At 36.8% G+C, this 24705-nt stretch overlaps 1 pseudogene; it reads right to left on the bottom strand.

Moving 5' to 3' along the window:
• Positions 1-17089: 17089 nt before the first annotated feature.
• LOC118590875 lies at positions 17090-20690 on the bottom strand (annotated as a pseudogene).
• Positions 20691-24705: the final 4015 nt, after the last annotated feature.

Below are 24705 nucleotides of genomic sequence, written 5' to 3'. Positions count from 1 at the left end.
TGTTTGTGTATTGCCTTAGAGTTAATGCACATTGAATATTATGGTTCCTTAGTTTTAAGTTAATTTAAAGTTGGAATGCTTTCTTTGTTTTTTATTTCATAAAACAAAGCTATTCTAATGCAACAGTATAAAATATATCTACTTGTTAAATTAATTTTGATGTAGTCATTAATGATTTTTCTTCCTCAGGAAGTCAATGATCTTTCTCTATAGAAAAAGAAAAACATTAAGTGCAAAACTACAGAAAACTAGGCTATTAAGCTTGACAATAAGTATAATGTTTAATTTCAGAGAAATTAAAATTTCATCAAAAAAGTAATTTCAGAAAAAAATGTATTTATGAATGCTAATGTTGTTAATACCATATTTATTGTAGCATGCCTGTTGTAATTTTAGAAAGGAAAGAAGTCACCTAGCCATTATCATCTTCATTAAAATTTAAGAGGTATTGAAATAGAGAGGGAGACACATAGAGAATAACGACAAAAGAAAAGCAGCCAATTTTTATGATATTGGGGATTTATCTTGTTTTAAGCACCACTCTATTTAAAATATAATTATTTAAATATATTGAATGTGCATGATGAAAGGATAGCAATATCTGCAATTATTTTAGAAGTTAGTATGACCAAGTCATTTCTTTAATTTTATATCGCCTACAATGAAGTTCAACATTATGCGATAAGACCTCTGCAGATAAACACTGCTATAGGTTACTGTCCAATATTTAGCATGATGATACTTCATTGTTGCAACTATTTAATTACTTCCGTAGAGCATTCAGATCTTGTTTGAGACTCCTTTTCTCTTAAAAGTACGGTGAACGGAAGTTGGGAGGGGTACCTTTTGTCATGTACTCACCCCACAAGATCACTTGCACGTGCTCGGTAGTTTGCTTGGAGCCAATTTTATTCATTTTTATTGATATTTATGTTATTTTTTGCTAATAAATTCAAATTAATTTCTACAATATGATATAGACTTCAATATATTTTAATTAAATATTGCTATTGTATATGTACAAACATATGTACTTACATTTTATATAATCTCTTTATTGTCTTAGTAGATACCTGGTATTCACAGGGAGAATTTTCTGGCCTATAATGTGTCAGAATTTAACAGCTGGAATTATCTTTAATTCTTTTCTTTTCTTTTCTTTTTATTTATTTATTTTGGTTTTTTTGAGACAGAGTTTCTCTGTGTAGCTTTGTTCCTTTCCTGGAACTCGCTTTGGAGACCTGGCTGGCCTCGAACTCACAGAGATCCTCCTGCCTCTGCCTCCTGAGTGCTGGGATTAAAGGCATGTGCCACCACTGCCCGGCAGGATACATTTTTATAATGTACATTTCTTACCCATTGCAGGGGCACTAAATTGACAAAGACAAAAGACCCATGATGCCACATAAGAGTATGCCTGAATTTGTCTCCTTCATACACTTAGGAAGTGGGCTATCCTTGCCCCTAGGTTGTGCTGTCAAGCTGACTTTAAAGAAACTGCCCCTCACTTGGTGCACGCAGCAAATGAACGTATTTCAAGTCCTGGAGTGACATAATTATCGCTCCCCATAATTTAATTCATAACACAATGTCTACTCAGAATTCAGTATCTTTTAAAATTAACTATTCTTCTTAACCTCATCCATCAGTTCTACTAAAAAAGTGGACTGTTCCTAACCATAATTTTATGCATAAAATATTATTGTTATCCAATTTTCACATTAGTCTGTTTTTAAATCATTGATTCTGAAATGTTCTTCCTATTTTGTTATGCAGCTAAATACTAAGGTAATATTTGTAGTCATTCACGAGGGAAATTTAGTGTTTTAAGTTATTAAAAGATTATATTTTTAAAATTAAGCATATAATGTAGTGAAAATCATGACTGTTTGCATCAGATAAACATTAAATTGTCATTCAATTAAATTCATAAATCATAAATTTATCATTTAAAACAATCAATCATTAGATAGGCTAAATCCTGAAGGTATGAAATGTCTTTTGAATGAGACATTATAACATTCTTTTCCACAGGTGGTCACTGCTTTCATCAAATAGAAGACACATTTAAAACTTGGGAAGTAATTTGTATGCATAAATTCAAATAAATATTAATACCCTATATGTATCAAAATAAGTATATTTTTTAACTAAAATATGTTTTTTAATAACTAGCAAGTATTCAAGGCCCTTATATATCATAAAAATACAAAGCAAAAGTCTTATTCAGTACTGGGATTTGAACCTAGGGCTTCACACAGAACTAAACTATATTCTAAAGTACTTTCCTTACATCTTATCATTTTTGAATATTGTGTGTGTGTGTGTGTGTGTGTGTGTGTGTGTGTAAGTTAGTGTATATATGGTGTTGTGTGTATGCAAGAAGTAGGGAAATGAATACACTTTAAAGCTTCTACAAAGGAGCAAAGTACATTGCTTCTCTCACTATAAACCTGTGAGACATCTGTGGGATTGCTGGCTTGCAGAAATATATGGCAATAAATGTTTCCTGTTTTAAATTATCAAGAAAGGCAATTAATTATGTATGCATGAGATGAGCGAATTTTGAATTTTGGTAAAATTATAAATGTGATGTTAAATATAATTATACTATTACAAAGTCATATGAAGAGCCTGAACTTTTCCCCACAAATGTCTTTGATACTCTTTCCAACATTACATAAACAAGCTAAGAATTCTTAAAAGCATACATAGATAGAGTCGACTTGCTTACACTATTCATTTGTGATTCACTTAACATTGAAATATTAGTTATGAGTTTGATTATTAATATACTTTTAAAAGTAATTTACACTGCAACAGAGTATCAAGAACTTGGTTTGGTTCCATATTACTCATATTTTTAATAGTCAGAAAGTTAGAGAAATTACTTAATGGTTAAAAGAACCTAGATTCAGTTCCCTAAAACTTACCCTCGAACGCACATGGCAGCTCACACCTCTAGGACTCCAGATCCAGAAAAATCTTGCATCTCTTCTGGCCTCAACTGGCAGAAGACATGCTCATGGTATTCATATGTAAACAGTCATATATATGTAATAAAATTTTAAATATATCTCTATAAAACAAATAAATAAAGTATATCTATAAAACCAACCAAGTCATCCAACAATTGAAAACCAAGACAAAACAGCCAGGTGTGGTAATGTATGTTTTTAATTTCAGAAATGTTGATACAGTGTTAAGGGAGATATTTGGGACTTATTGGCCATCTAGCCTATCATAATTGTTAAGCTCCAGGAAAATATGATATCATAACTCACAAAATAAAATGAATGACAACCCAGAGTTTCAACTCTTCTCCACATACACTCACACCCACATGTAATTACATGCAGATACATGTCCATAGGAAACATGGATCCACACACATAATTTACATATAATTTATAATCCATTTTAATTTAAAGTGATGGCAATGTTAGTCAGAATTATACAGGAGACAATATTTAATTTACCATTAAAATTGCTAAAGATATGTGTATTGCTGAAAAGCTTCACAAAGTTGGTTACACTGAACATGAAACTATCTTCTGAAATTGAAAAATCTGACTTCATTATTACCTTGAATTCTGAGTTTAAATTATCATATGTAATGTAGTGATTCTTTAAGCACATAATTCATACTCTTAGCTGTTCATTTACCTGTGAAAACTAAATAAAGGTGAAAATATGAGTTATAAGGTATATGAGATCTAGTATTTTCACATTTTGTATACACATGTCTTTGCTAGATTTTTGTAATATCCCTAATCAAATACCAATTGGATATATTATTTGAGTCAATATTATTAAGGCTAAATTTGTGCCCAAATGAATGTGATATATAAATAAAGCATAATTTAGGTTTCTTATTTTTTCTTTATAAACAGTATAGTTCACACATGTCCAGAAAGCAATGCATTTTTAACTCAAATAGAAAGTCAATGAAATAAAAGCTTATAGGTAAGTAATTAATACAATCTGGTGTTTATTTTTAATGAAAGTACATTTGTTTATCACTTTGTGTATTTGTAAGGAATTACTGTATTTTTCCTTGATATTAACTACATAAGCATATGCATGCAAGCATCTTTGATTGGACTCAAAAATCAAACATAGCACTTCTACAAGAGCACATCAACAAATAGGCAAAAGGTACCTTCACATGCAGAAGTAACCTTCTTACACTCTCTCAAAGATAGTGAATTAAACAGTTATCAGCTAGATAATTATTAATTCTTTCTAAGAAGTTATGTGAAGCTTGGAATTATATGAAATAGAAACTAAACTTTTGGAGGTAATTTAGTCTTTGGATGCACAAAATAAAAATTTGAAATTAAATTTGCACTATTTAAAAATAATCTAGTGAATAATCTAACTAAATAGCTAATGTAATAATTCTAGTGAATTTAAAGGTATATCAAGAGCAAATCAAATAGAAATACTACAAAGAATTTAATATCCTCTACCAAATCTCTGAAGCTTAATGGGATATTACTCAGTTTCAGAAATAAGTTTAAATAGGTAAATACAGATAAGCTATAATTTTTAAAAGTAATAAAAATATTCTATTAAGTGACTTCAAATTAGTTCATGAAAGATGATGGACTGAAGATAGTAGAGTTTTTACTGAAAATGTCAGGGACTAGTAACTACTATTAATTTTCTGAGAAACTATAATTTGAATGATGAAACCCACATAATCTGTGCTTTATAACAGACAAAAAATAGAATAGAGCATAATTCATAAGGAAAAGATTCCTTTTTAAAATACAAGACATGAACTTAATTGTTTTAAAGGTAATATTAAAATGGAAAAAGTTGTTTAAAATGCCCTGGACAAATCTCGGAATGTCCACATAATGGGTGAATGCATTTATAAGGTAGCAGTACAAGACACAATGATCTTTTCATAAATTTAATTTGAGGACAACTCAACATACAAGACTATTATTTTATATTTTGCTACATTCCAAAAAATAAGTGCTTGTTTTCCTAATTTTATTAAGTCCATTATATGTAGACCTTGCTTTTATATGATAAAAAGGAATTTTATGTAACAAATATTAAAAAATTCAACAAAACAATAAGTAAAAATTTTGGCTTGACTGAATCATTTTTATATTTTCCAATTTTTTATTCATTGAACATGTAAATATAATGAATTCTTTAACAACTTCCTTATTCCCTTCTTTTCTATTAACAGAATATTCTGGAATAGAAATTATTAAAATTAACTCTAACTTCTTTACCATTTTAATAACATACAAAGGAGCTAAAAACCTCTTTGACCTTTAACTTTTATTCACTGGAAAAATGATTTCATTTTCAATTTGTTTTCATCTTTACTGTCCCACTCATGACAGTTTACCAATTTTAAGGAATAATTTTGACAAAGTCCATTAAATCTATATTGATGCTAATGACCCTTTCCATCAGAAAATGACTTTTTTCTACTTTGACAGAAAGTGTATACAGATTCCTATGTTCCTTCCTCCCTACTGTAGCTAACCACTGAAAGTGATATATTCACATGTGCGTCACTCACTGCCAGAATCAAGTCTACAATGATTTTGAAGTTTTTTTTATTATAAATAAATTAAAGAAGTTTGAATACAAAACATCCTGAACTAAAGAAAATAGAATATACATACATATGAATATATATATATATATATATATATATATATATATATATATATACATGTATGTATTTCATACAACTTTATTTTCATACGCATTACAAATATTTTATCTACTGATTCTAATGAGTTTTAATAAAAGTATCATGTACCCTTTCATTTTTAATGATATAAATCTACTTTTGTTCACTTTTTATTTGTATGAATAGTATCTACATTTTTGTTAAATTTCTTTGGTTGTTAGAGTGTTTCTATTTTGAATATTTCAAAACCATTTCCTTAAGTAAAGTACATTTAGCCTGTCTTTTTATTTAATTCAACTTCATACTGAAAAACAAAAGAATTAAAACAGACTGAAAGTTCATTTAGAGAAGAAACCTCTATGTGCTTTAGAGTTTCTTCTTTGTGATTTCAGCATCATTCATGTGAAAGCCCATTTATTTTTCAATTATTGCCTTTTGTATAATGATTATTAGTTCTGAGAGTTTTGTAAATGTGATTTAATCATATTTACCCAACACAACCCTTCACATATCCATCTTCCCTTCCCTACCCACCTTACTTTACATCCTAATTAGATTTGTTGCTTTTAATATTTTAAGACCAAAATGTGCTGCTCAAATATTCTTCGAGGCATGACCTTCCAGTGGAGATTAATGAATTTACCATGAGCAACACTCACAAAGACAAAAGTCTTTCCTCCAAGAGTTAACAATTGTCAAAGCTCCAAAGCTAGAGGTGATATTTCTTGCCCAGCTCCCATATCCACATAAGAATTTGTTCTAGTTTGGGCCTGCACAGATTTTGTATGTGCTCCTTTGAGCACTATGAGAACCTATGTCCAGCTGAAAGTCTATAAGACAGTGTTTCCTTATACACATCCACCGACTTGCCTGTTACACTCTTCTCACTCTGTGTTCTTTAATGATCCTAGAGCTTAAGGTATAGGATTGAGGTATATATGTTCCATTTGCTTTTCAAAATTCTGTAATTTCTTATTCTCTATACATTGGTCATTGGTAGATCTCTATGGTAATCTCCATGTACTGTAAAAAGATCCTTCTCTGAAGAGCGATATGAACTACATTTTTCTTAGGTATGGAGTTAGTTTAACTCTATTTCTGTTTATCAGCATCATAATTGTATTACCACCCTTGGGCCTATTATCTGACTAGGCACATGTTTTGTCCTTATAATGATGATGGCACAGGTTTCATATTTTGGAATGGGACTTACCTAGTTTGAAAGTAGTTGGCTACTCTACTACTGTTAAAGCCTCTATTGAAATATTGAGCCTGTCTTGACATACCAGATATTAATAAATCTCCCAAGTATATAACTGAGTGTGGTTCAATGATTACTTTTTTCCTCTTGTAGCTTGCACAAGAATCCAGTTTCTTTTGTTTTTCTTTTGTTTTTTTAGTTTTTCAAGACAGTGTTTCTCTGTGTAGTTTTGGTGCCTATCCTGAATCTCACTCTGTAGACCAGGCTAGCCTTGAACTCACAGAAATCCACCTGGCTCTGCCTCCAGAGTGCTGGGATTAAAGGAGTTTGCTACCATTGCCCAGTTAGGGCTTTTTAAAAATTTTGTTAGGAATCCAATTTCTTAATTGATGTAAATTTAGTCTGTCCATTATATACTTGTTTTCATAATTTCCCTTATCCTTCTTTGTAGCATGAAACTTAAAAGGTCTTATTAATGAAATCAAACCCAAGGCCAGTTATTGGGGTGATTGCTGGAAGATCAGAGACACAGAACAAGCCACAGTTTCCTCACCTCACCAGTCCCTCAGCTGGTCTTGTTTCCTCAGACTGCAAGCTTCTGTGTCCTCATCCCAAATGCTCTCAGCTGAACTGTGTTGCTCCAAAGCCTGAACGCTTCTCCAGCCAAATGCTTAACTAAATACATGATTTCTCTCCTCTAATACCTGGTCCTCGCGCCTTATACTTCTTAATATTCATGTCTTCAAATGTTAAACCTTTCCTTGTTGTATAAAACCAACTGATTTATTTCTACAAACTTTGTGGCTATATAAAACAAGTCATCTGCAATATCGTATCTGTATTTACTATGTAAAATGTATTGATTTTCTTTTTCTGTTTTGCAGTGCTAATTTTCTTGTATACAATTGAATTTTACTTCATATACACTTTACCAAACATGTTGGCAGCTTCACCATTGTACATTAAAGTGGCTATGTCAATTCACTTGCAAACCAAAGTAAAGAACTTTAGTATATAAAAATAATATAGTAATTTATCTCAGGCATGAAGCTTCAAAGTCATTGTGCCTATACTTAGTTCATATAAGAGCAGAGTCTGATGGCTTATCACATTAAAAAACAAAAGAAAACAACAATAACAACAAAGTCTAAACAAACAAATGAAAAAAATTTTCCTAACTAGAACTAAGTAAAGAAATTTACTTTTGCAAAAGGGTATGATATTCAGATAAAAGTATTGCTTAAATATCTTCACTTATAAATTCATGGAAAGAAATGAATATTACAAATTTCTTGCCTGGAGTCATTGAAAAAAAAAAACCCTAGCAATGTAAAGATTAGTGATTGGAATTATCGGAAATCTCTTTAGAAAATGTAATTTCTTATTTATATATAGTACGTAATTTAAATGGAATCAATGTCTTTAATACAACAAATTAAATCAGAGTAGTAAATTATTATTACACTCCAAGATAAAGGATGAACTATAAAGTCACACAAATTTTCTCTCGTGGGTAACATGTGAGTACTGTAGTATAAGTAAAATAAAATTTAAAAAAAGTAGACAATGGCTATTAGCGAGCATCCTTTGTTCCAGTCAGAATTTGTTTCAATGCAAGATTTTAGAATCTTTGGCCTGCTGTGGACTCTGCTGAAGGACTATCATTTTGCTGCTCAGATTTGTAGATGTTGTAACAGAAAATGGATATTTGATTTAATGACAAAGCCTATATAAAGCAAACTTGTCAAGCTGCAGATGGAGACAATACAAGACAGGCTGAGATTAAATTCTCATTACATCTCGGTTTGTTGAAAATTTCTGTAGAACAAATCAATATGGATAAAATAAAGATCTGCATTTTTATAGAAATATGATAACCATTATCTTCTTTATCTTCATAACATTTATGAGGACAAATGTGAATTTTCAGGACTGTGTATATGAGCTTTCTCTGGATGGAAGAGTTTTATTATAAAAACTGACAGCTGTCCAATATTCAGTTTGATTCAGTTCAAAAAATATTCACTGAATGCCAAATGTAAGGCATAGGGCCTGTTATTTTGAGAAATACTTTTATGAATAAGATATAGAATGATAAATAAGTACTTATTATTTTCTTCAATAAAGATTACTAATATATTTATATAAGTATAGTGATATATAATGTTATATATATTGGATATATGCTGTGGAGTAACAGATAATAAATAATATTGAATTATTCATATAATATATGCAACAATATAAAGAGAATATCTTTGTGGTATATCATTTAACATCTGAGCACAATCTGGGAATTAGAATATTATCTAAGGCATTACAAGAAGAGCTTTTGCAACTATGACCTTATAAAAATAGTAATGAATACATAGTTTAAAATGATTGGCTGTGTTGTTTAATAAGTTTGCAGTATAAAGTTGAAGTTTTCCTGTTTTAACTGTTGTGAGGTAGTTTAGCAAAGCATGGTGTTACCATGGGCATTTATAAAAAAAAGTTTTTAAGAATGCTAGGGATGATAGTATATGACCCACACAACAAATAGAATTTAGTTAAAAATCTCACTCAAAGAAAACAGCAGATAAAGAAAGCTAAAACAAGTTAAATCACACAACTCCTGGAAATAAAAGAACAGAGCAGGTGGGATGAAAGGCAGGAGATTAGAGAAGTTTATTAAGACTTTGTATTTCACCTAGATGCCCCTCAACTGAAGAATGGATAAAGAAAATGTGACACATATACACAATGGAGTACTACACAGCAGTATAGAACAATGATATCATGAAATATGCAGGAAAATGGATGGAACTAGAAAATATCATCCTGAGTGAGGTAACCCAGACTCAGAAGAACAAACATAGTATGTACTCACTCATAAGTGGATACTAGATGTGAGGGAAGGGATGGCCAGACTGCAACCCTCAACTCCAGAGAGGCTAGATAACAGGGAAAGACCGTAGGAGGGACACATGGATGACTCTGCAAAGGAGAAATGGATGAGATCTACATGAGTGCACTGGGTGTGGGGGAGTGGTAGAGGGTGAGGAGTGCTGGATGAGAACATTGGAAAATTGAAGGGTAGAGCTGGAACAGGGACAGAATGGGCAGGTAGGGAGGAAGATACCATGACAAATGAGGACATCATGGAAATAGGAAGAGGCAGGGTGCTGGGTAGGCTCTCAGGAATCCATAAGGATGACCTCACCTTGGTCTGCTGGCAGTGGTCCAGAGAGTGCCTGGACTGGTATACTCTGGTGACTGGTCTAGTGAATAACCCGACTGTTATCATAGAGTCTTCGTCCAGTGACTGATGAAGGCAGATACAGAGATCTACGGCCAGGCACCAGGCTAAGCTCTGGTAATCCAATTGTTGAGAGTAAGGAGGGATTCTGCAGGTGGGAAACGTCGTGATCATGATGGGAAGATGTGGAGAGATGACCGTCCACACTATTGGGAGCCCATGAACTGTAGACTAGTGGCTGTGGAGCACCCATGGGACTAGGTCCTCTGGATATGGAAGATGGTTGTTTGGCTTAAACTGTTTGGGGGGCACCCAGGCAGGGGGATCATGATCCATTCTTGGTACATGGGCAGGCTTTTGGAAGTCTGGTGACTGTGGTGTAAAGCCTTGTACAGTCTTGATGCAGTGGAGAGGGACTAGGACCTGCCTTGGCTCAGTGTGCTAGGCTCTGTTGACTCCCCATGGGAGACCTTAATTTCCCCACCCCACAGGGATGTGGGGAAGTGGGGTGGCTTGGGAGGTAGGGCTGGAGGATGGGAGGAGGGAGGAGAGGGGATCCATCCGTGGGTGTTACATAGAGTGAGTAGAAATGTTCTTAATGTTTCATCAAGGAGGATGTAGCTTAAGGAGTAGAAAATTGTAATTAATTTTTTTTGTTTAAAATAAAACACTAACTCAATTCCATTAACACCATTGTTACTGCATGAAATTGTTACTGTTTAGCAATCCATTAAGCTATGTTGTAAATACATGTTTTCTGTCTTTGTTGATATAATGAGTTGAATATTGTCCACAATATTTTTGATACTGAAATATTTAGATTGGTCTCATTGGCATGATGTCATTGATCTGTTAAAAGCTGACTCATTTTGTGATTTTTCTTTCTTTTTACTACTTAGCTATTTCTTCCTGAATTTATTTTTATTGTATGTAATATTCTTCACATTCTTGCTCTTTAAATTGAAATTTCTTAGACAGACACTTTTATTCTCTATGATCTTCCTATATTTTTAAATAGCTATTATATTTTTAGATACTTTATTACAATAATGGTTAGAATTTTTCTTGGCAAATGTCTTATAATTTATATAATTTATGTTTTAATCTGACATTTAAAAAACATTTTACCAACATTTTTAGAACCTATATGACAAGGTCAATATCAGTCCAATATGCTATTCATTTTAAAAGAATTGATGTGCAGATTTCACTCTATTTAAACGCAAGAGCATGAACTCAAAGCCTGTTGCTGTTTTCTAATTGTAAATTCTCTAATTGGTTCATTTTAGATAACCCTAACATATCATTCTGCAATCTAGTCTAGTCAGTGTTGGTTAAAAGACAGAGTGAAAAGCCTTTGACTTTATTCTCATTGAAATGAAATCTCTGTCCCATCTTCATCCACATGAATTAGGACAGTATGAATTGGCTGTTTTTGTGACTTCTTCAGGCAATGGAGTCCTATAGAGATTTTCTGATGTAATTTTGTAAGACTGGCCATTAGGTGCATTAGAGCCTTTATTTTGCAGGCTGGAGAATTTACTATATTCTTATACTATCCTGTGGAATATTTAACCATAAAAAATCATCATTGTCCAAAGAAGTCTAAGCATTTTCTTCTTATTATTATTATTAATATTATTTATTATTATTATTATTATTAGTAGTAGTAGTAGTAGTAGTATATTTGTGTTATAATTTTACACATCAGCCATGGGTTCCCCTGTCCTCCCCCCTCCTGCCCCCACCCCCACCTTCCCCCATCCCCTCCCCTCCATTCCCATCTCCTCCAGGGCCAAGACTCCCCTAGGGATTCATTCAAACCTGATGGATTCAGTACAGGCAGGTCCTGTCCCCTCCTTCCAGGCTGAGCAAAGTGTCCCTGTGAAGTCTAAGCATTTTAAAGAGGTTTTGTAGGTGATTAGTTATCCAGTCAGTGGTTACTGATTAACTTACTGCTAACAATATAATATCCCAATCACTTGATAAAGCGATCTTATGCATTTTGTTCTGTCTAGCATCAAAACAAATGCAGACAATACTAACATTTGACCACTACTTCAGATGAGATACCATGAATGTGTTTCTCAGTCAAGACTTCTTAAAATATTATCCACAATAGTCTGATGTTGATTAAATGCTTATTTTTTAGTGATGAATATTTGTTACAAAAGAATAGTAATGGTCGACTTTCATCATCTCACATTGTTTAGAATTATGGATTTCTTTTGATACACAGTCAAGAATATATTAGGCAAAATCTCAATGAGAAGTGTCTGTGGGTGCACATGTATTTAGCAGCTTTATTCACAAGAAATAAACATTTTCAAAAATTACAATAACCATCAGTGAATGAATGGATACATAAAATGCAGCAATTGCCTAAACTTTTTATGGAAATGTTTGTGTGTCTATGGATTCCAAAGAGACTTTATGTCTTTTGGTGAACTTAGCTCAGAAAGCTAGTATCCCAGATCACACTTCAGCAAACTAGGCCTCCTGGAACCAGTGCATAAAGGTTTCCAGATTTCAAAGAATGAAATACATACAACACAAGTGATCAAATTTACTATATATTTCATAATAAGGAGCTTACGAGAAATTAGGGATAGATCTCTTGAACAGAAAGAGAGGGTCCCTAGGACTGGAATACCACAGAATTTGTGGTTTGAGGTCTCTTTCATAGGCCTAATCAAAAAAGTGAGGTGCTAAATACAGTTCTCTCACCCACAAGACTTTTAGTCACATCCTCATGTATTGCTTCTGAAGAATGGTAAGAGAAAACTGGAATCAGTAACTATATCTCTCTTTTGCAGCTCTTGGCACCCACCAAGGATATTTTAAGAACTACTGATATGAGGTCCCATCTCTTCCTGACTAGTATAATCTCCTATTCTTGTCACAATAGAATATCATTTAACAATAAAAAAAAAATTGATTACATTATGCTAACTGAGATAAGCGAGTCATAGACACACACATACACACAGACATATATGGAGAGAAAGAGAGAGAGAGAGAAATACTATACAGTTCTTCTTTTGTAATTAAGTTAATGAAATAAAAAATAATAATCCAAGAATCAAATGTAAAGGTGTTTTTCAGGGGATTACAGCCATGTGTAATAGTTTTAGCTGAAGATGTATTCAGTTTCAGTTTTATAAGATAAAAAGAAATACTGAGATGGATGATGGTCTTGGTGGTTGGAATGAAAATGGACACTATGGGCCAATGGGGACTGGCACCATTAGTAGGAGTAGGTGTGGCCTTCTTAGAGGAAGAGTGTCACTTGGAGGTGAGTTTGGAGGCCTCATATATATTTAAACCATGTAGAGTGTGACAGTTCACTTCCTGTTGTCTGTAAATTAAGATAAAGAACTCTAAACTCCTTCTCTTGCACCATGTCTGCCAGCATGCCACCATGAAGAAAATGTGCTAAACCTCAGAAAATACAAGCCACCGCAATTAAATGTTTTTCCTTTGTAAGAGTTGCCATGGTAATGCTGTCTTTTCACAGACTAGAATATTGTTGTGATTGGACCAAGCATGCTTTGTTTGGAGAAATTTGGAATTAGGGAGTTTGGGTTAAGAAAGCAGTGGGATGATATATATAGGTTTTTTTGAGACAGGGTTTCTCTGTATAGCTGTGTGTCTTTCTTGTTCTGTAGACCAGGCTAGCCTCAAACTCACAAAGACCAGTGCAGGGGTTTGATTTAAAACTGCCTAATGGGATATGGAAGACAGTGGAGCTGAGGGTGATTTGAAATGTGGGGGCATGTTTCAAGAGGTTTACAAGCAGAAGGATTTTAATATGTTGCCTAGAGATTTTTCTCATGATATTTTGGTGAAGAATGTGGCTACTATTTGCCCTTGTCTGAAGAGTCTGCCTGAGGCTAAAGTGGAAAGATTTGGATTAAATTCATTTGCAAAGGGAATCTCAAAACAGCCTACTATAGAATCTATTGTGTGGTTACTAGTGCTCACTCTTATGAATAACTGTAATGAAAATAGAATAAGCTATGCTGTGAATATCAGTCTGTATAAATAAAATGCTGATTGGCCAGTAGGCAAGCTGTGAATATAGGTGAGACAAGCAGAGAAGAGAATTCTGGGAAGTGGAAGGCTGAAGCAGAGAGACACTGCCAGGCACCAGGATGAGAAGCAGATGTTAAGCACCAGTAAGCTACAAGCCACATGGCAACTTAGAGATTACTAGAAATTGGTTAATTTAAGATATAAGAACAGTTAGCAAGAAGCTTGAGCTATTAGACCAAACAGTTTAAATAATATAAGAGTCTGTGTGTTTATTTTATATATGGGCTGTGGGACTGCCAGGGCTTGGAAGAACCTGGAGAGAAAAACTCTAGCTACAAAGCTAAGCCAGTAAAAATATGAAATGTACCGATTGAGGAAAAAAGAAGCACCAGAAGGTGGAATAGAGCAAAATTTTGTATTCCAGGAGATAAGGAGATTAAGAAAGGGAATAAAGGAAATGGCGACCTCAGGGGACAATTCCACCCAGCTAAACTTCCATCTCTGAGAGGGGATTAAAAAAATCCAGAGAAACATATGGTGGAGCACTTCTTCAATACAAGCACTCCAGAGGCAGAGGCAGGAAGATCCCTGAATTATAGATCAGCATGGTCTATTGATCCAGTACAAAACTTAGGCAATGAAGGAAACCACCCAGAACAGAAAACCGGAAAAGATGTAATTGAACAAGTGGACTATGTCCAGCCCCAGCAAGAAGTAGAACTTGGTTGTTTTGGCCATGTGGCTCTGGATTTAAAGTCAAGGATAGAAGAATGGGCATATGAAATCTTCCCCTGTGATTAAAGAAAGCTATTAATGGCAGGTATATAGCAGGAATTTCCCTGGAGGGAACCTACTGAGGTCATTGTGTGAAGCTGTAAGGGTGAGCCTGTTTTGCTTTGGAGACCCCAAAATTTTAGAGATACCAGAGTCATAGGATACCTACTAAGGACAGCTGTTAATGGGGTATTGAACCAACCCAAGAGAAAGACGTTTGTTTTTCAGTCAATAGAGCTGAAATAGTTGGGTACCTGAAGAGTGCTTCAATATCAAACATGGAGATGCAGAATTTAGAATTTGTTCAGCTAGTTTGTAGCCTTACTTTCACCCAGTCTTTCCTCACTATCCTCTCTTTTCTCCATTTTGGAACATTAATGTATATCCTATATCATTATATGTTGAAAGTATTTGATCTACTTTTTAATTTTAATTTTACAGGAGATTACAGGTAAAAGATTCCATGAGTCTCAGAAGAGAGTCTGAAATTTAGAGTTATGTTATGGCTATAAGCCTATGGAGGGCAGTGAATGGAATGTGATGTTTTGAAAGAATATGGCCCCATAGACTCATAGGGATTGGTACCACTCAACAGTATCACTGTCTCTGGATTTTGATTGGGACCAATTTCACTATTAATTATGACATAAAATGGAAGAAAAATCTCCAGTATAATGTGCACCAGTGGAAAAACTTCAACACATCACAGAGAAATTCAGATAGAATCAGCAGTTGGAGAATGGCATTTAGCAGTCATGAGGTAAAATGAGCATGGTCAGGCCTATTCTCTCAGTCCCTTTTTTCTGTGTCCTATATAATGTGTGGCAGTCTTCTCTGCAAAGCAGGAACTGAAGGACCATCTCATCTTGCAAATTTCAGTGGTTACCTTCCTATGGGTTCTACATATCCAATCTGTACAACATATTATCAGCAGTTCAGGCAAGAGCACTTTCTTGCCCAAATGGCTATTTTTGCCAAGAAGAAGATGAATTCCATATGGAGTGTCTTTGATGCCCATCTTCCTCTTTGAAGTAAATCAGTGCTGCCAGGAGCTGACATGTCTCAATGTCCAGAAAGTCAAAGTCCTTAAAACTTTTTAAATGCCATATTCTGTAGGTCTTGGAAGTGTTTGATAATTACCTACCTAATTAAAGTATATCTATATATACCTAGAAAACTTTAACATGACTATAAGTTTGATTAAAATATATGACTAATTATTAATCTGTAGTTCTTAATTATACATTACAACTTTAAATGAGTAGCATAAACATAATATCTTAAACAAGAATATATAACAAGTATAACAACATTAACTTTATATTTGTGTCAATAATCTAAAATCTATAGCAAAGTAAAACATTTTAAACAAGTTCTTGCTCTTTAAAAGTAGATACAATTATCTACCCTTTCATCCTATCATATCAATAAAATCCCCTTTTCTTCTCTAGAAAGAGATTGCATTTATAATCAATACCCTTTAAGTAAAAAACAAGCATTTACAAACAATATTTTGAGAATTTAGGCATAGCTGTACATACTACTTCATGCTGACTGGGGGCACTGGACATCTTATGGGGATCCTGGGAAAATTAAAGTGAGGATGGATCATCTCAATTAGTTCCATTGAAATTTATTTGGAGACTTGGTGTCATCAGAGACCTTTCAGGAAATCTTGGTTGATCAAATTATATTAGCAATGCATAGGTTCTCATCTTCTGTGGAAACAAAAGCAGAACCTCTTTTCCCAGGCAACCTCTTGTATCCTTAGACACAAATTTTGAAGTTAAAATACCTTTAATACATATATGCTTAACTCATCAGCCTTTACAGTCAAATGTCTTTCTGTAGTTATGAATCCCAAAGACAATATAATCCAGACTCTGTTTGTAATTTCCATTTTTACATGGCTTATTTTTATATTATTCTTATTGTCTCTTTTTTTACATTACATATGCTTTATTTAAATACCATAAAACATAGTTGGTTCTATGCCAATTGGTTCTAGTACTAGGATAAGGACCCAGCAGGAGAAAGGAATGAAGTGGAATCCATCTTTCAGTTCCTTTGATGTATTGTCCACACTGGTCTCAAACTTCTGGGAGTAACCGATCTTTTCTGCTTCAGCCTCCGGAGTAGTTGTGCACATCACTAGTCCACTATTTTCATTTTGTTAGCTCAGAAACTCCAGCAGCCCTTGTAGCTCCTTGCAGCTCTTCACTACCTCTGAGACAGACAGCAGAGTCTCGTAGATCTGCTGAATAGTGTCATCGAGCTTCTTTAACTCCTTGTCAAAGCGCCCAAGGTTCTCCTCCAGAATGTTCCTATGGCTCTGGTACTTGATCACCAGTTTCGCTTTCTCATTTTTCAACTCCAGGCACATGACCCTCAGCTTGTCCACCTCCTGTGAGAGAGACACTTTTTCCTGGATCCACTCAGTAGCCATCAGCTGACAGCTGGGGTCTAGCCAGCCTTCCAGGGCTTCCTGGAGCACTTTGGTCTCTGTCTCTGCATTCCGTAGTAAACGTGTGAGCTGGGTCACCTCCTCCCTGAGACATATGAGCTCGCTATTCCTGTATATCTGCCCGAGAAGCTTCTCATTCTGTTTCTGTATCACTTCCTGGAGCTCCATTTCATTCTTGTAGCAGAAGCACAAGGCCTGGCGCAGCTTCTCTCTGTCTGCGTCCTTCGCCTTCTGGGCCTCCTGGTGCTCTTCTTCTTGGTCCTGTAGTCTAGTCTGCAGTTCACAGATTTGCCTCTGCAGGGCCTCAACGGCTGGCTTCTTCTTTAGAGTCCTGCAGCAGAGACACAGGCTCTGAAGCTCCAGGAACACAGCACTCACTTCTGCCTGGCTCTTCTCCAGGTCTGGGGTCTCTGTAGGCCGAAGGGAAATGGTGGTTGCTACTCTGGTGAAAGCGCTCTCACCACTTCCAAACAATGGTGCAGGAACTGGTTCTGGTTCTTTATTTGCCACTGCTGTCAGGATGGTTTCTGTCACGGTGCTATCAATGGGCAGAGGGTGTTCCTGGGCTGGAGCCCAGCCTGTGCTGGGCAGAACGATCTCTGGTTCAGCCTTGTTCTCCTTTAGTTTTGCCTGTAAGAAGAGGGTGAGGCCAGTCTCAGCAGCAGCAGCAGCCTCAGCTCTTGAGAAAGCTGGTATGTCTTCTCCAGGGTCTCTCTCTCATGCTTTGCTACAGTGCTGGCCAGCTCCTCCTTGAAGTTCTCCACAGTGTCCTTTAGGTTCTTGCACTGAAGGCTGCGCTCCCGCTGACACTCGATCTGGCCCAGCTCCAGGTGAGCAACCTGACTCTCTTGGTGTGCAAACTCCAGGGTCTCCTTCAGATCCTGGACTTCCTTGGCCAGCACAGCTCTGCTTGTGTGGGTCTCAGCTCCATCTCTTGCCTCTTCCATTGAGCAGCCCGCTCCTTGTTGCTCTGGGTAAATTGACACAGCAACTCCTCCTTCATGGCCAGGTCCTGGACACAATGGGCATGGGCGGTCTGTGCTAGTCAGAATCTGCAGTTGATCTGTGAGATCTGTGGTAAGGTGACTGTTTTCCAACTCCAACTGTTCTATTCGGCATTTACAGTCCTCTAAATGGGCAGAGACTTGTTCAAGTTCCTTTGAAACCTGCTTCTTTTCCTCAACTGCAGCATCAGGTTCCTGAAGGGCCTGTTGGCTCTTGGTTGTGAGTTTCTCTGTGAGTTCTCAAGACCGACTCAGCAAAGCTGCCCATGTCCCATAATTCAGTTGGATTGATGTCTAGTCCTACTGCAAGGCAGAAGTCAGATTCACTGTCTGCTAAGCCAGCTCCTCTTGCTCTGTGTGAAGTTCTATCAGTTGGGTCTGGGCCTTCTGTAGCAGACCTCTGAATTGCCACATAGATGTCAAATCCTGTTCCAGTTGGCTGATACGCTGGCTGGCATGTGCACTGAAAGCCTCCAGTACTGCCTCTGCCTCATCTTTGCCTTTAAGGGCCATTTCCTCTTTGTGCCTTGCCTCCTCCCTTTCTGTTTGGAGGCCCTCAATTTCTTCAGTACATGAGAACAGGAGGAAACCAGGGTTTCTGCATGTTGAGACTCCTGACTCACTGCCATTCTGTCTTTTTCCATGTGTGCCAAGGACAGGTGGAGCAGGGACATCAGCTCTCGAGAGACCAGCACCCATGACAGCATGACATTCCTGGCTTGCAGCAGAGCCTGTCTGCTCTCTTTGCTGTCCTGAAGATGTTTAGGTGTCTTAGTGACCCAACAAGCCTAGCAGTCAGTCTGGGTGCTACTGTCTTGAGATTCCCGAGGAGGGACAGAGAGCTGCCTCTTCCAGTACAACAAGGGAGTTCAACCCGTTCTCTTTCAAGTCGTGTCGGGACAAGACAGTCAGATCCAGGGGCCCGCAGCTACCACAGGAAGGAAGAAAAGACGACAGGAAGAGAGGGATGCCAGAGTCAGGCTAGAGTATCGGAGCTCCAGAGGCACAGGCTTGGGAGGGACACTTACCCCAAGAGGAGGCACTCTGTCTCTGAAGGACTGCGCTTGGTGCCTACTTCTGGAGGCGCTGGAGGAGTAAAAGATGTTCCCACAGAACAGGTGGAGAGGAAGTGTGCTGCTGTTGGCAGCATCCTGAAGCACAGAAGGGAAGGACAGCCTCTGGCGGAGATTCTGGAGCATGACTAAAGTAGTCACACCTTATTCTAGCCGGGCCAATGGGGACATCCAAGCCTCTGATTCCAAGCCAGGAATCCGATTAGCATCTTCTACAGTTGGGCCTGGAGCCTCCTGGGGTCCCAGTTCTACGAGACTTGATGTCAGACATAAGGATGGCGGATGGCGTGTCTTCTTTGTTTGCAGCAAGTGCCGGGGATGTCCCAATGCACCCTCCTTGGGGGATCGCGGAAAGCTCTTTTCCTTTCCCCGTATAACTCTGCACTCTACAGTTTCCTCCCCTGCATCTACATGATCGACAGGGAAGTCATCAGACAAGGCAGCCGGAGGAGAAAGCCAGGCCACAGAGAGAATAAAGGCCTTTCCAGAAGGTACAAAGCCCTCAGGTGCAGCTTCAGGGTTAATGCCTCTCAGGCTTTCTTCAGAGCAGTGGAACTGTTCGGGACAGGGTTTAGGTGGGTCTTCCAAGCCATGAGATGGAGGGTCCTGAAATGTAGGTTGCTCGGGCCTCACAGCAACAACTTCTGAAAAGCTGTCTTCCACACAAGGTACCACCTCCTTTTCCCCCAGATCTTCCAGCCCCAAACACTCATTTAGAGAACTGTTCTTTTTCTCTGCTATGGCCTCTAAGGGAGCCTCGGGCATCAGGTCTTGCTTCGGCCCTGGGTGAAAGGGTATAGTTTTAAGTATACTTTCGTCCATTGGCTCTACCACAACGTCATCCATTGTTTCTGCTTTCTCAGATGCTCAGAGAGAATACCCTTCAGGAGCTGGATCAGATTCATGCTGACAAGCTTCCATGTACTCTGAAGGGTGGCTGAACTGTTCTGAAAGGAAGTTGTTTTCAGTCTTGATAAAATCTTCAGGAGATGATGAGGTGTTGCTCCTTTCCTTCAGGTCCAGCTTGCGCAGTTATGGGGTCAACGTGGAGAACACGGGCAGTCCTTTCTCTGAATCGGTGAGGGCTCGGGCTCTTGGAGAGGAGTTCTCATAGCTGGTTTTTCCGGACCTCGCCACTGCTGACACCTCACTCTGGGAGTGCCCTGTCTGCAGGAGTTCTCTCCTCTCCGGTGGGGGCGACAAGCCGAGATTCAGTGTTTTAACCCTCCACATCCTCAAGAGTTTGATCACTTCTCTGATTAAGTCAACTAGGCCACATTCACCCTCTTATTGTCTCTTTATTTAAAAAAAAAATATTTACTTATATAACTGTCCTTTCTCTCTCTCTCTCTCTCTCTCTCTCTCTCTCTTTTTGGTTTTCTTTTTTTTTTTTTTGAAATTATAGCACACTTTTACTAGTTACTGTTTTTCAAATTATGAATATGAATAAATAAGAATCACACAGGACTCGGTTTTATTTTGTTTTCTCTACAGAATGAGAGTATATTTCCAGTACCTTTACTCCCATAGTCTCTAAAAACAAACAACACTGGAAAAAAATGTATTTCTTATTATAAGTTAAAAGACAATGTGGATTTTCTTTTTTTTAATAATTTACTTTAATTTTACATATCAGCCATGGGTTCCCCTGTCCTCCACCCACCTCCCCTGACTTCCTTCCAGTCTAACCACCCCCCCCCATTCCCATCTCCTCCAGGGCAAAGACTCCCCTGGGGATTCATTTAAACCTGGTGGATTCAGTACAGGCAGGTCCAGGGATCACCCAATGACAGAGAAATGGATGAGATCTACATGAACAACCTGGACATGAGTGGGGGTAATGAGGGGCAGGGTTCGAGGGAAAGAGAGTTTAGGGGAGCAGGAGATCCCAGCTGGATCAAGAACAGAAAGGGAGAACAAGGAATAGCAGACCATAATAATGAAGACCACATGAGAATAGAAAGAAGCAAAATGCTAGAGAGGTCCCCAGAAATCCACAATGATACCTTCACTATAGACTACTGGCAATGGTCAAGAGAAAACCTGAACTGACCTAGTCTGGTGATCAGATGGCCAAACACCCTAACTGTCATGCTAGAACTCGCATCCAATGACTGATGGAAGTGTATGCAGAGATCCTTGGCCAGGCCCCAGGTGGAGCTTCAGGAGTCCAATTGGCGAGAAAGAGGAGGGATTTTATGAGAGAGAATTGTTGAGACCAAGATTTCTCTCTCTTCTAAGGCTACATACAGTTTTACAAATGCTGTAAGCAGTTTAGAATTTTATTCCATCTGAATCTGTCTTATTGTGAATCTATAATACTGCTGTGACCAGGAGAGATTTTAAACTGTTAAGCTGCTTGGCTAAGCCAAGGCTACTGACCCCACTCACCTCAGCCTCCCATCATGACAAATGTATGCCTACTGTCAACTCTGGGAATCAGTGTGTCTATGTCTCCTCGAAGCTTCATGTTGCCCAGAAACCTCGTTCTTTTGTTATTTATTTATTTGTCTATTTATTTCTTTATCTATTTATCATCTATCTATCTATTCATTCATTCATTCATTCATTCATTCATTCATGTATGTATGTATGTATGTATGTATGTATGTATGTATGTATGTATGTATTTATTTATTTAGGTCTTCGCTAGCAAAAGCTAAATGCACCATGCAGCGTACTGTGTAGTTTGGAGACACATCTGTGTGCTGTTGTAGGAATCTACAATGCTGCTTAGCTTATGGCAGCTGGTGGCCAACTCCATCTCACCAGCAGCTGTAGGGAGATGAGTCTGTGCTGATGCTAGCATGAGACTGTAAGACTAGGAAACCCAGTGTGGCTCTGTTTCTTTGCATTTAGAATCTTTAAGCTTTCTTATGTCAATGTGGATCAATGCCCCATGTTGGATGCCATATGTAGCCAGAAGGTTTCTCCAGTGCCACCCAGCTGCAAGGTCCCTTAACCACTTATAAAATAATAATTCATAGGCTTAATATTAATTACCAATTACATGGCCTATGGCAGGCTTCTTGCTAGCTAGGTCTTACAACTTAACTAATTTTTAGTAATCTATAAGTTGCCCCAAATCTGTGTTGTTACCACTCTTTTGGCATGTTGTTCCTTGGGTGGCAGGCTCTCATATCTCTTCTGCCTCTGCCTTTCTTCTATCTCTCTCTTGGATTTCCTGCCTGGCTATAACCTGACTTGCAATAGCCTAGAGTAGCTTCTTTATTAACCAATCATAGCAGCACATATTCACAGTGTACAGAAAGATATCCTACAGCACACTATTTCTCTCTTTCCCCTTCAAAAAACAGCAGGTCACCCAGATACAACAGCCAAACAGGACAAAAAGAGATACAATAAGACATGATGAAAGTCCTCAGATGGAGGTTGGACAAGGAACCCTAAGTAAGATCAGGTAAAAGAGTAAGAGATACTCTGACACCTGCTATTAGGAATCCCACAAAACACTAAGCCTACAGCTACAGCAGATACACAGAGGACCTGAGGAAGACCTAATACAGACCTGGTGCTTGACATGTCAGTCTGTGTGAGCCCATGTAATGCCTGCTTAGTTAATTTGGTGGATGATGTATTTCTGATTCTCCATCCCCTCAAGCCCTACAGTAAGAGTTAAATCATTCTGGGACTTTCCAGGATGTACAGTATAAGTAAACTTTATATATGTAAATAATAGTGTTTTAAGTAAAAATTGAGTGTGAAGTCTGTATTCACTCATTATTTCAGCCAGTCTACCATTTGATTAATTGTCATATCAAATTTATAGTGTAAATACATGATTTAAATGGAGAAAGTCAGATGTAACCTGTTTTAAGATCATATAATTGTATAAGTTTAAGGTTGGAGGCACAAGATTTGATCTGATTTGAGCACTTTATTAGAAACAAATGAAAAAAAAACATGAGAAAATACATTCAAAATATAGAACAATTGAAAAATAAGTTGCAAATTGGCAATTATTACAGCCATAAAAATAGTAGAATTCTAAGAAATAAAACTGGGGGATGAAACTTAAGAATAAAAACAATAAGCAAGAAAATCAGAATTTGGTAGAAAAATTGGATTAAGAAACAAATGATGTCATGGGTATATGAGGGATACATCAGCATGTGGGTGTATTAAAACTATTGTAATAGAACCATGGATATGGAAATAAGACACGCATTGAAACAGGCTTTTTAAATTACTGGGTCAAGAGTGAACTTTTTAATAAATGATGGTGACAAACATAACAATATGTATTTTTGTTCAACAAAGTTCTGTAAGACCATTGAAATACAAAACAATTAACTGGGAAGATTTATGTACAATACTACATTTCATCAATACATGACAATGATGCATTGTCTTATGTGTGTGAGCGTCTTTTAAGAAGTCCTCCCACAAATACTGCAAAAGAGAAGAAATAACTTTATTCTTTTTTTTTTTCAGGGCTGAGGACCAAACCCAGGACCTTTGCTTGGTAGGCAAGCACTCTACCATTGAGCTAAATCCCCAACCCCAAGAAATAACTTTAACTGGGCACTATTAAAACATATTTGAGAGGATTTTTATATATTGGAATAATTAGTGATAGATTGTGAGAGGACAGAACATTAGGGAATAGCCTTATTTTTGTCCTTTTTATTCTCTTGTTTGGTAATACTTCTGAATTAGGATCCTATTCCTATAGAGAGTGGTACATAGAGCTTTCACCTCCCTAAATACACTTCAAAGAAAAGTTTCTGTCCTAGAGTGATAGATTCTGGGATTGTGAACATAGGCAGAGGCTAAGATAAGATTAATATAAAAAGAAGAGTAAAACTTTTTACAGTCACAGATTTTCTATGATGAATGCTAACAATAAGGGTGTGTGTGTGGGGGGGGGGCTAAAGTCAATAACCATTGTCAGGACACAGTTTCTTTAAAGTTTATTCAAGCAGTACAATGGCTAAGGGCATTTTTTTCAGTTACCAAAAGTAGAAAATTATGCACAAATACTAAAATGTAAAATTCCAAATGCATAAGAATAAAAATAGATAAACGAAAGAAAGCAGAACAAGGTATGAAGGATTGGTTAAAAAATCAGATATAATGGCTTCAAGTTGTCATTTACATAATCTCATATAACAGATAACTAGCTGTAGGACAAATGTAGAGGTAATCCACATGTAATTTTTGAAGCACAAATATATCTATGACTACAGTTTCTTTTAAATCACCTTTTGGCATATAAAATAAAAAT

This window comes from Onychomys torridus, chromosome 9, assembly GCF_903995425.1.
Source record: "Onychomys torridus chromosome 9, mOncTor1.1, whole genome shotgun sequence".
NCBI lineage: Eukaryota > Metazoa > Chordata > Mammalia > Rodentia > Cricetidae > Onychomys > Onychomys torridus.
The sequence above is the reverse complement of the archived record's forward strand: the minus strand, read 5'-3'. Positions and strand labels throughout refer to the sequence as shown.